This window comes from Ambystoma mexicanum, chromosome 12 (genome assembly GCF_040938575.1).
Source record: "Ambystoma mexicanum isolate Mex_15411 chromosome 12, UKY_AmexF1_1, whole genome shotgun sequence".
NCBI classification, from domain to species: Eukaryota; Metazoa; Chordata; class Amphibia; order Caudata; family Ambystomatidae; genus Ambystoma; species Ambystoma mexicanum.
The window spans coordinates 545,885,960-545,905,231 of NC_090936.1; positions in this window are offsets into that span (position 1 = coordinate 545,885,960).

Below are 19,272 nucleotides of genomic sequence, written 5' to 3' on the forward strand. Positions count from 1 at the left end.
AGATGGAGGTACAAACAGCTAAACACTTTCCTTAGAAGGCAGGAGACCAGTTTTCGGTGTATTCATGGGCGTTGGAAGAAATCACATTTCATTTGTCTTAAACAAAATTAATGGAGGCTTTCATTTCAGGGTTTAAGGTTTTGTTACAAACACATTTGTCAATAGAGATTAGGGACATTATTTAGGTCAAAAAACAGTTCAACCAAGACATGTAAGTAACAGGTTGTTCAGTTTAATCATAATTCCTTAAACCAAATGATTCAATTTTCCTACAGAGATCCTCTTGAAATGTGTATGCACACAGATACAATTATATTGTTGCCGCTAATCTCAGTGCTCATTGGGTTTTAGAGCTCATTGAGCCTCATTATGACAGTAGTGGTAGAGTGATAACTGCACCGGTAGTGCTGCCGGCACTGTTATCACTCTACCGCCACATTACGAGTTCTGCTCGCGGGGGCAGCTCTGCACGCCTGGTCAGACCAAGCGTGCAAAGTGGCACCCGCGAGCAGAACAGGATGGTAGCAACGGTACCTTTATGAACGGTACCGCTGCTACCATCCTCCCCATTCCCATTGACCCCTATTGGGGCTCAAATGGGAATGGGGATGTAACTGCTCCGGTTCCGCGAAAGGGAAATTACCGGACCCTCCAAGGTCGGAATGGCCCGGTAATTCCCCTTTCGCGGGACCCGGAGCCGGACCCGAGTTTGGGGGTAGCCATGCCCTTATTAAGGGCATGGCTACCTCCAACCTCGTAATGAGGCCCATTTTGTATTGTGTTGCAGTTACCATCACTATTATGACTTTTTCTTCTGGTGAACATCCATGTAGAAATGTATTTAATGTATTTTATTGCTTATCGCGTGAGCCAAGCCCGAGAGCAGCAGAGTGCTTTACAATTAGCGGCTGCCAGCATTTTTCCTAGCTTTTTATATAGTAGCACATTATTGCTGGTGGAGGGGTGGCAGGATTTGTATTAATCCGCTAGGTATTGTTGAAAGAGCAACATTTTTTAGTGCACTGCAGAACTGGAGGAAGACGGGGGCATTTCACGCCCCTGTGTGGATTGAGTCACAGATGGTCAGGTCATGGTAGAAGGACTGCTTGTGAGTCTTCTCTTTATGACCCAGATTATACTGCAACCTTTTGATGGTTTTGCCAGAAGAGGTGCAAGAGACTCAAGACGTGTGGAGTTTAGCGGTCAAGTATGTGGGTGTTGACAAATTTTTAATGTTTGGTGTTCTATTGAAGACTGATTTGTACTTGCAGTTTTGAATATGACCCAGGTGCAGAGGGGGAGACAGTAAAGCTTGTGCACAGTAGGAGAGAGACAGGAGAGTTTGCTGGTGCTTGTAATGAGGCGGACTGTGGCATGGTGGGATGTCTTGAGTGGGACTATGAGGGTGGCTGGAAGCCCAGTAAGGAGGACTTTTCCCCTATTGGTGTGAGAGGTCACGAGGGCTTGGGACACTATGTGAAATTAATGCAAGGGGAAGAAAGGTTTGATTTTGTAGAGTGTGGAGGTCTGTATCCATTTACCTTGTGCCTTGTTGACTATTTACTTTTGGAAAGAAAGACTACTCTCAATAAGGAAGATCGATATGGCTAAGTTTGACAGCTGCAGGTGAAACCTTCCAAGAGCATGTTGTCCAGCCATATTTTTACAATATATTATTTGGCAAGGGAAGGGGGGGTGCTGAGGCTGAATTCAAGGATGAATTCAGTCTTGGTGCGGTTCAGTTAGAGGTAGGAAATTATCATCCATGTTTGGATGGTGGCCAGACATTCCTGGAGGTGAGAGATGTCTTGGAGGACACTGACCTTAAGGTACAGCTGAGTGTCATCAGAGTACTGATGAATGGCAATGTTTGGGTCATTTAGGCAAGTTGCATAGGTTTCCATTTATAGATTTGAGTTGATCAGGAGAGGATAGAACCTTGAGGGATCCCACACATTAGTGGGAGTTGGTTGGCTATCAATGAGCCCATTGAGTCTGTTGTATAGTGAGGACATGATCCATTTTTGAATGATACCGGCGATCCCCATCCTCTCAGCAAGGCAGGAGAGGAGTGTTAGGAGGTCAACATTGATGAAGGCAGCAAAGATGTCTTAGGGAACTTGGAGAAATGTGTCCTCTATGTCATTGATTTCTGAGAGCATCATCCACCACGTGTATGTTTCCAGGCTTGGTGCTGCATTTGAAGCAGACGCAGGAATGGTAATTGCAGGGGAGGGCAGGTTTGTTGTTTTCTGACAAGTAGTTGGGTCACAACTACTTTCACAAAAGGTTCCACAATGAACAGGAGGCATGGGATGCATTTTTAGTACATTAGGTCCTCTGACTCTGAGCCAAGCAAAATTCGTTTGAGACGGGATTGTAGGAGACCTGTCTTAGAGGCATCTAAGATTGCACCTTCTTTGAGGGAGGCATTCACTGTACCGAGGAGTGCAATGAGTGCTGTACAATGACGTGTTTACTGACAGTGGCTAGAAGGAACTTCCCATGTTAGTGTTAGGTTTAAGGGACGCAAATGTATCTGAGAGATCCTTAGGAAAGAGAAGGGTGAAGTCAGCCCATCAGGGGAAGAGCAGTACCTTAGGGGAGGATAGCGAGGCTCCTTCTGGCCTTGAGACATCAATGAGACTTCTTATCATATCAATTTTATTAATGAAGAAGGAATTGATTCTGGAATACGTGTGGACTTGGCACAGTGCTTGACTACTTAACTACTTTGAATAAGGTTTTTCTCCTGTTAGAAGCTGCCTAAATAGTGGACGTGAAGTGAGCTGACTTGGCCTCAGAGACTATGGGCCTCATTACAAGGTCAGCAGTTACCCGACAATGATACTGGACGGTTGCAGCTGACCTTGAAACACTGAATCCTACGCCTGATATCCTGGTGCCACAAGGACATTACAAGTCACAGTGGAGTGGGAAGTCAGGCAGAGGATTCGGTTAGTAATGGAAGCACTGGCACTGTTGCTAATGGTGCCGGTGCTTCCTTGAAAAGTCTGCCTGCCGGGGGTGTTGGCCCGGCAGGTCTGACCCTGCCAGGTGCAATGGCCCCTGCAGGCAGACTTGTAGTGTGGCTTTCTGGAAGCAAGGGTGCTGGTGATTTTGCCTGTGACCTTGTTTCCAAACCGCAACACTCGGAATGACACCCTATGTGTCTGCCTTGGTGTGCAGGAATTCGAGGTATGAAAGATCATCTGCTCTGCGGGTTCTTGCACCAACCCTTTTCAAAGGATCTGGTCACGCTTTTGTTGGTGTTGAGCTCAAGTGCATACCGGGTTGAGCAGTTTTGGCAATATTATTCTATAGGGGTATGTGGATGTCAATTAGTCTGAAGTAAGGGATGAGTCAGGTTAAGTGTCCACAGAAGGTTTATTCTTCAGGGCATCCTTACACTCACTAGCAGCACATCGTCCATCAGTGCAGTAGTCTTTCCCTGTAACAACCCTGCCTAGCAACCCTGACGCCGCACAGAGCGAGAGTCCGATTCGCTCACGGAAGGGATTTTACCCACAACTCCACGACGGAAGGCGTAAGCCGGCACCCACCCAAAGGAACAAGTACCTGGCAGGTACCACTGTGCCAGGTCAGTTCCGGCAAGAAGCAACGAAGCCGCAGGGTGGGCTGGAGCTCACCCCACGAATCCTGCTCATAACGAGAGCAGCAACACGGACTCGTGGATCCAAGCCGTGACGAGCCGTGACGAGCCCTCCAGTCCAGATGTCCCAGCAATAATCGTTCTGCAAGCAGGCTTTGGCCCCTGCAGCTAACCGCACAGCTGATCGTGTGCGTTATTCATTTGAGGCCGTGTCTGCAGCCATTCCTCACCACGAGGATATGCCCAAAATGGCCGCCGGGCCGAAAGCTTGAATGGTTGCCTAGCAACCCTGACGCCGCACAGAGCGAGAGTCCGATTCGCTCACGGAAGGGATTTTACCCACAACTCCACGCCGGAAGGCGTAAGCCGGCACCCACCCAAAGGAACAAGTACCTGGCAGGTACCACTGTGCCAGGTCAGTTCCTGCAAGAAGCAACGAAGCCGCAGGGTGGGCTGGAGCTCACCCCACGAATCCTGCTCATAACGAGAGCAGCAACACGGACTCGTGGATCCAAGCCGTGACGAGCCGTGACGAGCCCTCCAGTCCAGATGTCCCAGCAATAATCGTTCTGCAAGCAGGCTTTGGCCCCTGCAGCTAACCGCACAGCTGATCGTGTGCGTTATTCATTTGAGGCCGTGTCTGCAGCCATTCCTCACCACGAGGATATGCCCAAAATGGCCGCCGGGCCGAAAGCTTGAATGGTTGCCTAGCAACCCTGACGCCGCACAGAGCGAGAGTCCGATTCGCTCACGGAAGGGATTTTACCCACAACTCCACGCCGGAAGGCGTAAGCCGGCACCCACCCAAAGGAACAAGTACCTGGCAGGTACCACTGTGCCAGGTCAGTTCCTGCAAGAAGCAACGAAGCCGCAGGGTGGGCTGGAGCTCACCCCACGAATCCTGCTCATAACGAGAGCAGCAACACGGACTCGTGGATCCAAGCCGTGACGAGCCGTGACGAGCCCTCCAGTCCAGATGTCCCAGCAATAATCGTTCTGCAAGCAGGCTTTGGCCCCTGCAGCTAACCGCACAGCTGATCGTGTGCGTTATTCATTTGAGGCCGTGTCTGCAGCCATTCCTCACCACGAGGATATGCCCAAAATGGCCGCCGGGCCGAAAGCTTGAATGGTTGCCTAGCAACCCTGACGCCGCACAGAGCGAGAGTCCGATTCGCTCACGGAAGGGATTTTACCCACAACTCCACGCCGGAAGGCGTAAGCCGGCACCCACCCTAAGGCACACATCACAAGGCACAGGTACTACCCTGTCAGTGCCTGTCCGTGCATGGCCAGTATGCCACATGCCAGAAACTCTGCCACCCTTCGCTACAGCACGTAAGTACCCTCTGGGGTCCTCCGCTATTTTCTTCTTACCCGTGCATGAAACACTAGATCCAAAGAGAATCCCACAGCCCCGTGACATACATCACAACATATTGCTTCTACATTTATATCTCCCAGTACACACCTACACACAAAGTGATGTGATCATCTTGCAAAAGAACGTTATACGAACTGAACTACCTACATGCAAAGACTGTTACATCTGCCACCACCTAATACCAGTTGCTCACGCCAAGGAAAGACTAGACTATCTCTTCGATAGCCTAACCTCGCTTCTCAAGCTAGCTCCCATTTTCACTCACTATAGCTAGCAGCCCAGGCTCGCGTATGGTCCCGTTGAGCCTAAGTGCCATGACAAATCTATTCTCTACCGGCATGGAACATTAACACTCAATGAAAGCCTCTCCTGCCTACGCGCTGATCTTCGCATCCAGATGTTGCCACTATTCTGTTAGTGTTGATCTATTAGTATTAAGTCAATGCAGGTATTTTTGCTTATGCATGGATTTTCGCATTTAGATGCTGCCACTGACCTGTTGCTACTGTCGACTACTTCGCACTAGGTTTAATGACTTTACAATTAATCCTCTGCATAAATTGTCAACCCATTAGGTGCTTTTTAGCCTTTGCATGTCAGTCACTGTTGGATTGTCGCTTCTAGGTATGTTATGTACTCTAGTCACTGTTCAATAGCCACAATAGGTGCCCTTTCCTTTTGCATGTCAGTCACTGTTGATTTGTCGCTTCTAGGTATGTTATGTCACTCCTAGCCATTGTGTTGCCCACTCCTAGCCAAAGTTGACGGATAGCTGATCGCTGCCTTCCACTCACCCATCATGCCCAACATCACACCCCCACCGTATGCATTCATCCCCCCCACACCCTTCCTTCCATCCTTCTTCACTAAACCCACAGATCACAAACCAAGCACACCCTCGACGCGCCCCAGAGCTACTAACTCTAGAAATCAAATACTAGGCCTCCGCTCCAGATCCTCACCGCAAACCCAACCAGATAAAACTGCAAACAAACCAACCACAGAATACCACAAAAGGGCCACCACCAACAAAGCAGCCACTGGACAGAATACCAACCCACCTCCACTGCCACGCCCAGATTTACAATGCGCATTAATTAATGCCAGATCCCTCCCTGCCCACGCTACTGAAATTCATGACCTTCTAACTAACCTCGACCTTGACATTCTCGCAATCACGGAAACCTGGCTACACAATGCCGCCGGCCCGGCCATCTCCCTAGCCATCCCATCGGGATGCTCCATCCTTAGACAGGACAGAACACTATCCACAGGAGGAGGGGTAGCCCTCATAGTCAAAGATCACCTAGAAATAAGACAACTCTGCTCCAAATTAGGGGAGAACGTAGACTCGCTATCTGCCAAGATCGCACTTTCTCCCAATACCACCATCACCCTCAATCTAGTATACCGCCCACCAGGCCCAATACTGGACTTTCAGGACAACCTCTCACATCTACTAGGGGAAAACCTTAAAACTACAACCAAAACTATCCTTTTAGGAGACCTTAACCTGGGACTCCACGACCAGAAAGATAGACCTTCCACCATACTAGCACAGGTTCTCCAGGAACTGGGCTTTGAACATAAAGTACTCCATCCTACCCATAACAAAGGACGTACTCTTGACTGGATAGCTGACCACAACTGTGGCATCGACATCAGCTCCATCACACCTACCCCATGGTCCGACCACTTTCTCATTCACTTCTTCATCCCCATTCCTAACAACTCGGGTAGAAAACTCAAGCCAGCACCCCCAGCCCTGGCCAGAAGCGCCAAGAACATCACTAAAGAAAATATCCTACCTTACCTAGACACCCTCACTTCTAACCTCCCTGCCGCATCAGACCCAGCTGCGCTGGCGGATATCTACAAATCCACCATCAGCACTGCCATAGATACCATCGCCCCTCTACAGAAGAAAAAATCTAAAAATACCAAACACTCAAATACCTGGTTCTCAGCAGAACTAAAAGAATTACGAACCAAAAAACGCAAAGCCCTAAACCTATGGCAAAGCGCGCCCAACGCATCCTCGCTATCCTCCTACAAATCACTGGCCACCCAATACAAAAAAAGTATCATAGCAGCCAAATCCGCGTCCTACAATGAAAGAATCTCCAATGCCTCCTCTGAATCCAAAGAGCTTTTCACCATCTTCAAGGAACTATCCACTCCGGTTACCAAGTCGCAAGAGATTGTTAAGGACCAAGCTTGGTGCAACACCATACAGTCCGCCCTCATAAACAAAATTGAACTCCTCCAAGCAAAAATCATAGACCACCACAAAAATCTCACTCAGCACAACCTATCAGCATCCCACACGGAAACTGTGACTGAGAACACAAAGACTAAGCTCTTTACTCCTTTCAAATTTAGAGAAGTTTCAGTAAAAGAGGTAGTAGACATCGTCAACAGAATCAAACCTTCTAACTGTAAAGGCGACGCCTGCCCCGCTAAACTAGTTAAAGACTGCGTAGAAACACTAGCACCATTTCTTAAAACCTTCATCAATGCGTCCTTCAACTCAAACTCAGTCCCAACCAGCCTAAAAGAAGCCTGGGTGCGCCCTCTTCTCAAAAAACCCACTCTAGATCCCGAAAACGCCAACAACTATAGACCAATCACAACCGTTCCCTTCCTTCTCAAGATCCTCGACAAAGTTGCTTATACACAAATACAGGAATACCTGGAAGAAAACCGCATCCTAGGAAAAAGACAATCGGGATTCCGCCCGGGGCATGGGACCGAATCAGCTCTACTAGACCTCAAAATCCAATTAAATGACATCATGGACAAAGGCAAACCGGCACTCTTGCTCCTGCTAGACTTATCTGCCGCCTTTGACCTGGTCAATCACAATATTCTAGGCACGCAACTCAAAAATGAAGCCCACTTCTCGCCAGAAGCCATCTCTTGGGTCAAATCATTCCTCGAGGGACGACTTATGAAAGTCTTTTCAGACTCTGCAAGCGCTACCCCCACCACCATCCACTGCGGCGTCCCACAAGGGTCCTGCACTGCACCCACCCTATACAACCTCTTCACCCTCCCACTGTTCAATGACTTGGACCGTCGCCACATAGCATACACCAATTATGCTGACGACACGCAAGTCCTGCTCCCTCTCACAGGGGTCTATGAACAAGACACAGCAGCACTAATCAAGATTTATTCAGCCATCCAAACCTGGATGGCAGCCAACGGCCTCTGCCTAAACGGGGACAAAACAGAAATCCTACTAGTAGGCACCAAAGAAACACTAAACAAACTCCCAGCGCAGTACAAATCCTTTAACATAGATAACTCTATCATCACAGTCTCCACTGCAGTAAAAACGCTAGGAGTATACCTTGACTCCACTCTCTCCATGACACGGCAAGTCAATGCCATAGCCTCCTCTGCCGCACTCACCACGAAGATAATCAACGCTGTTAAACCCTTCCTATCCACTAAAAACTGCCTAGCCGTAGCTAGAGCCACAATAGGTACCAAATTGGACTATTGCAATGCTCTCCTCCTGGGCACGTCTGCACAAAACCTAAAAAAAATGCAAGTCACACAAAACAATGCTCTAAGAGCAGCCCTAAGCATCCCTAAAAGGGAGCACATCACCCAAGCCAGGAAAGAAGCCCACTGGCTACCAATAAAAGAGCGGATACTATTTAAATCCATGGCCATCACCCACAGATGCCTCTCAGCCAAGGCTCCGCCCTATCTTTCAGAAAGAATCACCCTTAAAACATCTACTAGACCCACAAGGTCACACATGACCAACCAGACCTACGTACCGACATTCAAAAGAAGTAAAGCCGGGGGGGCTAGCTTCCAACACTTAGCACCCAAAAACTGGAACGCTCTCCCCACAGCGCTCAGGAACGAAAACTCTTACCATGTCTTCCGCAGACTACTCAAAACCACGCTGTTTAACTAACTCCACCCCACCGTCCTAACTGTTTTTTCACAACTGTATATAAATAAGCACAACTGTATATAAACATGCATATATGTTCATCAATGTATCTATATCCATACCATGTTTGCCTGTAACAAGTAAGAATGCTTTCAGCGCCACGATGCCCATGGGCAGATGTGCGCTATACAAATCCAAATAAATAAATAAAATAAAATAAATAAAACTCACCCCTTCACAGTCTAGAGCCTTTACTACTTCAACCTTCCCTACTGCACATCATTAACCCTATGCAATCTGGAATACTAAACTCTTACCTCCTGTTAACATAACACAACATTTTGTAGGTGTCTCTGGCTTATTAATCGACCTACGTGGTTGGTTACCGCCATTCTCCATACCATTGTCAATGCCATTATTTGTGGAACTCCCTCTCTCTCCAACATGCTCATCCGTTGTTCCACCACTCACTTTTGCTCTGTCTCCACATACACTCCTCGTTACTTTTGACACTCTGTTCATGTTCCAAAATCTTCCATCTTCTATCCTGACAGAATTATGTAACACCTTCAAAACCTTGCATGATGAGGATCATCTCAAGGGACTTTGCATCAATGGAGCTGGCAATTCGATTCTGACATAATCACCTCGTTATTCCTCATTTTCTCTTATCGATTTCTTCTCATCGTGTATACGTTTGTTCTTCATTTGTTTCTCTTGTATTCTTTCTCTCACTTACTGTGTGAAAATAGGAAGATAATATGAGGCCGGGAAGCCCGAAAGGAAACACACCAACACAGGTTACAAAGAAACATACAAATGCTTTATTTCAAGCTACAACAGTTACCAAGTCAACTGACAAACGGATAGCTATTCGGCTCTCAGTATAACATAACGAACTTCAACGAGGGTTCGATGTGTTCAGTGAGAGACCGCACATTGGAATACCTGGGCTATTTATACAATTTGTCCAGCCCTTGGCCAAACCTCTTGCGGGTTAACCATTCTGCGAAATTCAATACTGGTCTTAGGGTTCCTTGCCAGGTCAACCTTTAATATATGTATTTTGATTAGTTTCGCTGATATAAGTAGTACATTTACATATAGGTGAACAATGGGACAAGGCCTCTGTTCGCGACCCCGACAAGTGGCCAGCAGGCATATTAATTATTCAGCTGTACGGAGGTCACAACGACCAGAATCTTATTCGGCATGTCATTTGGCCTCCATTTTGATGTTCAGGGTGACTTCTGCATAACAAGAGAACCTAAAATGGCGGCTTAATCCAAAATGGCAGCTTACATTGATTTCTCTAAGGGCAAGACCTTGTCGTGGAGTTTGTTCGCGCATGATGTCTAGACAACTTGGCGTAGGCCAATACACATATGACTATTAGAATAGGAGGCATAATATTATTTCTATTCCGACAAACCCTCCTTTTGGCCTATGCCAAATGCTAATACTATTTCTAATGTCTTTGTAAATAACTCCATGCATTGTCGTCCATACATCCTGAATCGTTATCTGTAATTTCTATAGCCATTAGGTCGTTCACCAGAACCTCTTGCAACACAAACTCTTTAGATGTTGTATCTGGAGCATACACTTTATGTCTTATTGTGCTCACCACCTGAGCGCAACATCCCCCTAGCATTGCACATATACTAGGTAGACATTGGATACAGCAACAAAGGAATAGCAGAATTCCCAAAATAACCAGTATGACAGAAAGCACCTTCCATCCCCAGGATCGTAGGGAATCCCAGAACCAAGCACTAATACTCCAATCTCCCACAGGAACATGCACCTCTGAACTAAGGACGTGCAAGTTCTGTATTGCTTTGAAAATTGTCGGTGAGGAATCTGGTACAAAAACACAACAAGCGGACCCCACTAATTTACATACTCCACCATGTTCTGCCAGAATGACATCTAATGACATCCGGTTTTGGAGAGCTACCAATCTTATTGCTTTCTGTTCCAGTGTCATATTATAGAGTATATCCGTGGTCCGGTTGATGGTTCTCTCCAGTACTCTTGCTAGCCCCCTAATATTTTCAGAATTTGCTATCTGTCCCCAAAACGGCACAACTGATTTTGTTATATCTCCCAATATTTGCCCAGGGGTATCTCCATTCTCGTCCCGCCGTGGGCGAGCCTTAGAAACTTCCAATGTGCTGGCTATGAATACCCCAGGTAACAGGATTCCTAAATAACAGGTTCCCTGCCAATCCTTTTGCAACCAGGGAAATGCTGTACTACCGCAAACGAAATAGACAGGCCCCCCTACATACAGAGGCCTGTTCTCCCCGGTCAAATTTACAATGTTCAGACATCCTTCAAAATCTCCCATTGGCCGGCTGCCATTCCTTTGTACACAGAAGGGAACGGAATCGGGGCTATGGTTAATGGAGTAGGAAGGAGGCACGACATCCTTATTGCCTATCGGAGCCATTTTAAAGGAAATTAGAGTTTGGAAGGGAAGAGACAGTTTATCAGATGGCCTAATAGAAGCAACATTAGGCTTACTTCTATTTGCAAAAAGCGAGCATCCCAGGGGAATCAATTCACGTTTCTCAAAATCATTTAAATTAGTTCCATCAAAGTTCCCTGAGATGCTGTCATTTCCAACAGCCAAAGAATAGTGCTCTAAGAGAGGCATAACAAGCAGTCGTTAAAGGGTGAATATACAATCCTAGCCCTTTGTTCCCATGTTGCGGTAAATGTGTGCAGATCCAGCAATTACTCTTATTAAAAATGGCATGCGTTGAATTCATTATTATCATTAAAGTGTTATTATGATACTTTCGGCTATGCTGGGAGTCCCTAGGTGACAAAGTATGAAGGTGTACAGAGGGAGTCAGAGCAGTAGGAACAATTTCAATTGGCAGAAGAGGCTCTAGAGGATACATTTCTTCAAAGTACCAGAGTCCCACGGCAGTAACTATACAAATTCCAATTACTATCATCACAACACAGCAATGCGTTTTCGGGGCCCAGGCACATTGTTCATTGTCCGAGTTGGTCACCCCCTTATTTACAAGTCCAATGCGAGCAGCAGCGGTGGAGGTGGCAGACATCATAGTTTTTTCAATCGACGACCCCAATGTTCGTTGCTGGCGACACTACGGTCACGCGACTTCTTAGTCCTTCCCCAACCCAAGCCAGCAGAATCCCTTTTTTTTCCCAAAACTTTCCTTTGCAAGAACAAAACTCTCAATGACTCTTTTCTTTTCCAGATGCACAGGCAAAACCCGTGCCGTAGTTCTATTTTCTTCGTCGAAGGTCGTACCTGGTGGTTCCCGGTACTGTTTGATCCGGAAATAAGGTAATGTCACTTCCTGAGGGAAGCGACGTATCAGAGGCGACGGAAGTCACAGAGCTTGAAACAACGTTTTCCGGAAGTGAGCTTTCCAATGAGTGTGGAGACAAAATGGACTGTTCCCCAAGCTCCACGGGCTCAGAGAGATTCTCCGAAACACTCACAGCCCTATTTGCTACTCCAGGATCTGAGATTGTAGCATTAGCAAGGGGTTCTGCTTCTTCTGTAACGTGTGGCGTCGGGTGAGGAAGTTTCTTGACATGCGTCGCGTGGATCCAATGCTTCTTTCCAGCCACCCGCACTGCTGTCTGGGTGACCAACAGCACCTGGTAGGGTCCCCGCCAGCGAGGCGCGAGGCAGGAAGACCTTTCGTAGGCCTTCACCAGGACCCAACTTCCAGGCTGAATATTGTGTCCTGAGCCCGTAAACCGTACAGGTAAAGCTGATCGAACCTGATGATAAATGAGATACAGATTTTTAGTCAACTGGTTACAGTAGTCTACAAGCAATACATTTTCAACCTCTCTCAACACTTTAGGCTTCGGAAGACCCCAAATATTAGCAGGTCTCCCCATCCCTACCTCAAATGGAGAGAGCCCAGTCTTAGTTTGAGGTGTGGCACGCATGGCTAACAATACAATAGGTAAGGCGTCCGGCCATTTCAGTTTAGTGCCGGCGCATGTTTTAGCAAGCTTATTCTTTAGGATACTGTTATGTCTCTCTACCAACCCAGCACTTTGAGGATTTCTAGCCGAATGAAATCGCTTTTCAATGTGTAATGCTGTGCATATCTGCAAAATTACTGCTGCAACAAAATGTGGACCGTTGTCCGACCAAATTACTCTTGGCAGCCCAAATCGTGGGAAGAATTCCTTTACCATAGTCTTCGCAGTGGTCATGGCAGTAGCATCCTTAACGGGAAAGCCTCAACCCATTTACTAAAAGCACAAGTGATCACAAGGACATATTTTAGATTGTTACACCGTTCCATCTCAATAAAAGCAAAGTGGATGACCTCGAAGGGGACAAAAGGAGGCCCAAAACTACCCCTTGGAGTTGCTGTCCCCTTCCCCACATTGTGCTGCAAGCAAATCATGCAATTTTGCACATAGCGCTGAGCGATCTTCAAAATTGTATCATTTACCCAGACTTTTTCTAACATTTTCGTGATCTGCTGAGCACACACATGCGTAGGACCGTGTGCCATCGTAACCATCGCCAGCACATATGAATTAGGGAGCAACCATTTCCCTTCAGATGTGTCCACCCAACACCCATCTTCATCTAGTTTCCCCATCCCTTCGGCCCACTTCTTAGACTCTTCTATTGTGGCATCAGCTTGGATATCTCGTACAGACCCAATACCCTCATCCATTACATAGGCATCTCTTGTTTCGATTAGAGCATACATGTCTGTGCTAAGGTCTGTGGCCATTTGCCTGGCTATCTGGTCAGCAACAGTGTTCCCTTTCCCCACATCATCTATGACCTTACGATGCGCTGCACATTTCATGATCGTTAACTGACTAGGGAGCGCGAGTGCCGAGAGCAATTGCACTATCAGGGGGCCATGCTGAATATTGGTCCCATGTGAGGTTAGGAACCCTCTTTCCGACCAGAGCCTCCCAAAGTTGTGAGCCACCCCAAAGGCATACTGGCTATCAGTATGTATATTTACTGTATGCCCTTCGGAGAGTTCACAAACTCGGGTCAACGCTATAATCTCTGCGGCCTCCGCAGAGTTATGCAGAATTCTCTTAGTTTCAACAACCGTACTCAATGTAGTGACTGCATAAGCAGCTGTAGATGTACCATCCGGAAGTTTGAAGCAGGAGCCATCACAAAACAGCTCCCCTTCCGAATTATCCAAAGAAGTATCTATAAGGTTTATCCTGCCCTTTGTTTCCTGTTCAGTAGTATACAGGCAGTCATGTGATTCTGCGTCACTGCAAACAGTATTTTGCGACAAAGGTAGGAGTTCAGCCGGATTAAGAACACAACACCTCTTAATTTGAATGTGAGGGGCAAACAAAGTCAATTCATACCTCGTCAGCCGTGCAGAGGTGAGGTGCTGTGTTAGGGTTTTATTCAATAGGGCATCTACAGAGTGAGGTACCATGAGGGTTAAATCATGGCCTAGGACCATTCCCTCACTCTGTTTTACAGATGCGCCAGCAGCAGCGATGGCTCTCAAACATCTTGGCAAAGCGCATGCGACAGGATTAAGGGCAGAAGAGTAGTAGCCGCACGGTCTATTCTTCCCTCCGTGTTCCTATGTTAACACAGCCAAAGCACATCCATCACATTCATGTACAAACAACACAAAGGCCTTATTGTAATTTGGAGTACCCAGAACCGGTGCAGAGCATAACGCGGTTTTGAGAAGCTCAAATGATCGTTGATGTTCCGACTTCCATGGCAGCGGCAAAGAAATGCCTTTCTTCGTCAAGGCCAACATCGGTTTTATCACTAGTGAGAAGTTCGGGATCCACAACCTACAGTAAGAAGCCATACCTATTAAGGCTCTGACTTCCTTCTGTGTATTTGGGACAGACATGCCAGAAATGTGTTTTATTCTTTCAGGTGTCAATCTTATCCCCTCCTTTGACAGGAGATAGCCTAAATAGGCGACCTCCTGACAACAATATTGAAATTTCTTAAGCGAAGCTTTATGACCATGTTCAGCCAAATGAATAAGCAACAATACAGTGCCTTCTTTACAAGCACTTTCAGAATCTGCAGCTAAAAGCAAGTCATCGACATACTGAAGCAGTGTACAAGTATATGGCAATTCAAGGGTGTCAAGCTGCTCTTTCAAAGCCCTACTATAAATGCTTGGACTTTCAGTATAACCTTGAGGTGCACGAGTAAATGTGAACGAACGTCCCCCCAAGGTGAACGCGAACAAATATCTACTATCCTTGTGTATAGGAATAGTGAAGAAAGCATTCTTCAGATCCACAACACTAAAGTGAGTAGCTGTAGCAGGGATCATCGTTAGTATCGTTGTTACATCAGGCACAATTGGAAATTGTGGGGCGACAACTTTATTAATAGAGCGTAGATCAATTATGAAACGGAATGGGATTGCATTGTCGCCTTTCTTGTACACGGGTAAAATCGGACTGTTACATAAACTACCTGCAATCTCTTCGATCACTCCTCGATGCACAAAATCGTAAACAATGCACTTCAAAGCACGCTCGCTCTCAACTGATATTTTATATTGCGGAATGCGTGGTAGTTTAACTCCATGTTTCAAAACTATTTTAACGGGTTCAACCTGTAATACCCCGACATCATTGTCGTCAACCGCCCACAAACATTCCGGGACAACGCTAAACTCAGGAGGCAATAGTCGAGTCAGAAACTGAGAACTGGGAAGTTGCTGTGGTGAAATCCTCAGTCGCACTCTGTCAGAGAAACAATGAATTACTGCATTTAATTTCTTCAACAGATTTAACCCCAGCAAATTCTCTCCACAGTTTGAAGTCAAGAGGAATGGACAGTGGTCCGTAAAGGGACCCAAAGAAACCGGCACCGGTGAAGAAACCGGACAAGAAACTGGTATGCCAGAAAACCCTACAGAAACATTAGTTTGCCCTGACAGTGGAATGTTTGGAACCCGAGAATGATCAATGGAGCACTTCTGTGCTCCAGTGTCTATCAAGAACTGATGTTTCCTATTCCCCACTAACAGTTCAACGTAGGGACCTTTTTGACTAACGGGAATAGGTGAAGGTTCCAAACCCTGCTTCGGGCAATCCTAACGAAACAAGATGTCGTCGAAAGGAAGCTCTTCAGAAAGGTAGGCAGCAGAAGGGTGATCAAATATGTTTCTTGTGTCCACACTCCAAGTCTGATTATCCCGTGAAAAATGTTGCTGAGGATCTTGTGAGAACTGACCTCTATCAGGGCCCCCCACTCGGGGGCGACCTCTAGGTCGTCTACCCATACTCCCAAATGTGTTGTTTGACCTCTGTCGAAGGACGGGGCACTGTGCACCCCAATGACCTTCCTGGCGGCAATAGGCACATTGATTAATATTCACAGGACCCAAGGGCACGCTCCCTTGCAGAACATCCTGACCTCTGGTCTGTGACTTATCTCCTCTGGGACTCTAACAATTTGCTGTAACAATACTTTAGTCTTCAAATCTCCTTTCCTCTTCTCGACTCTATCTTTTTCATTATTGACACGGTTCTCATAATACTGAGCCATGTGCAAAACTTCAGATTGGGATTTCGCCTGCCAAGCGCTCTCGGAGGACATAATCTGTGACTGGATGTCAGGCAGCAATCCACGCACAAATTTGTCCACAAACAACCTTTTCCCAGACTTTGTGCACAAGTCCTGTCCACAGAAGTCAGAGAATACCTGTTCGAATCGATTAAAGAATTCGGTGGCACCTTCAGATTTTCCTTGAACACAGGCCGTAAGCTTGTCCCAAATAATTCTTTTCTCAGGAATTATGGTTTTCAATTTTGCAACAATCCTATCAGGCAAAGTGAGTATTACCTGAGGTGGTTTCTCACCAGCCGGTCTTTCCCAATCAAGCCTAGTTATGTTAGCCCACGTATCTCCCAACCCAGGCACATCGTCTATTGTTCGAACCTGCTTCCATAAATCTACGGGCAGGAGTACAGGGAATAGCAAGTCAATATCTCTTAGGGTGAACACAGAGGACTGTAACACGGACTCTATCTCTTTGTAGAATCCTGTCGGATTTTTCCTAATATCAGGAATTGATTGTCTAATAGTGTTCACTTCCTGTCGCGAAAACGGGACGTGAACAAAGTGTGATGCATAATGTGCAGGAATGTCCACAGCGGGTGCACCTGTCCCAACGTTAGCGGGAATCTCAATCTTTGGGACAAATGTCGGAGGAACCTCTCTCATTGGCAACTGAGATATAGGTAATTCCGATCGCTTCCTAAGCAACAGATCCAGGTCGAGCGCTAAGGCAGTCGAAGAAGTGTCGGGCGAAAAAGCCCTCTTACAAATACCCAATAACTCTGTAGGACAACTAACCTTCTTCCTTACACATTCATCCTGCAGGTACTGTACCATTACCTGAATCACCTTCCTCTGCATTTCTACTGTATACTGACTATACGTGTCATACACTTCATCTGGCGGTATCGATGAATCCGAGATCCATCGAATCGCATCTTTGGTACAGATTCGTACTTCCACAGATGCTGATTTACGACACGGAAGGAACCGTTTCTGTACATACATACTGTCGTCTTCATCATCCTCATCCCGCAATTTTTCTAAGTCCCTCCTATACTCAAATAACCTCTCAACATGACCATGTACTTTCTCCTCAGTGTCCCTCGAAAGCGCTAAAGTATTCAGATCCCTCAACCCTTGTGGGAGATCTGCATTATGTAATCTACCCCACATTACACATAAATAAGTCCCCAAACCTTCAATAAAAACATTTTTCTCGGGAAAATTGCCCATATTTGATAACGTGGAGAAAACATCAGCTTGATCACCTCTCTCCATACAATGCTTAGCCCATGCAAATAATTCCCGTTTCTTTTCTGCAGAGACAGTATTTAGAGTGACAATCTTTGACCCAGCACCATGGTCAACCTCAGTCGGTACAGAACCACTCGAGAGCGGAGGTGCGGGCAAATTCAATGGAGGTATTACTATCGGCGCAGGGGGAAGAGGTGGTAGCGTAGGTGGAGGAACAACAGCTGGAGGAATAGGGGCAATAAGTTGTTCAGGGGGAACAGGAATAGCAGCAGGAATAACAGCAGTAATGGGCAGAGCACCAGGGAGAGGATCATACGGAGGTGGCGCAGAGGCACCAGGCCTGCGTTCGTTTAACAATGTATCAATAAATTCTTCGGAAACATGAAAATCTCTAGAGGGATAGATTTTCTGGATACCAAGTGAGAAAGCCCTTTCCATACTCTTGACTGACTCTGAATGTTTTTCCTTATCATATAACAACGCCTTTTCGGCATTCGTTTTATGACGGCGTGCATGCTTATCCCTACTTTTAAGCTGCTGCAACGCTTCTTTTTTCCAATTCTGCAAAACATCAAATGCTGCAGGTCTGGCCTTCTTCTTTAACATGACCGATTCTAGGTATTCAATACGGGGGATCTCAAAACTACCATTGATTGGCCACTGAAATTCGGGGGCATGTCTGGTTTGTCTGTGCCAAATATCATTAAATACTATACTTCCAGTATACTATACATACTTACAGTACATAGTACACGTCGGCGACCCCTCCTATGGTGCCGGGCGGCTAAATTCCAAAGATTGTCGATCGCTGCGGAACAGTGCCGTAAAGCAGCTTTCCCAGGCATTTCACAAAAAATTGGTGTTACCTGGTCAATAATTGTGTCTGCAGATACAATACGCCAAATTCAAATTTTCAGGTTTAAATTAAGAGTCGGGTCACGACTACACCTGACCAAACCTAAGGAGGACCGTACGGTTTACCAAAGAACTTACCTAACGAATTTTACTTTGTGTTTGGTGGTTTCGACAAATCTGCCCGCCTCAAAAATCGACCCTGGTCAAGATGCCGTGTCAGACCACACGACTATTGTCCAAGGATCGGATCGTGCAGCGCTGCGAGGTATCGCGTCTCGTTCGGTCGGGCCCGCAGTATCACACTGTCCGATCCCAGTTCAATAGCCTGCGTCAACCTTCAATGATCCGGCATCAATCTAGAGGGTCCCTATTCAGGAGCCAGCTGTGAAAATAGAAAGATAATATGAGGCCGGGAAGCCAAAAAGGAAACACACCAACAAAGGTTACAAAGAAACATACAAATGCTTTATTTCAAGCTACAACAGTTACCAAGTCAACTGACAAACGGATAGCTATTCGGCTCTCAGTATAACATAACGAACTTCAATGAGGGTTCGATGTGTTCAGTGAGAGACCGCACATTGGAATACCTGGGCTATTTATACAATTTGTCCAGCCCTTGGCCAACCCTCTTGCGGGTTAACCATTCTGCGAAATACAATACTGGTATTAGAGTTCCTTGCCAGGTCAACCTT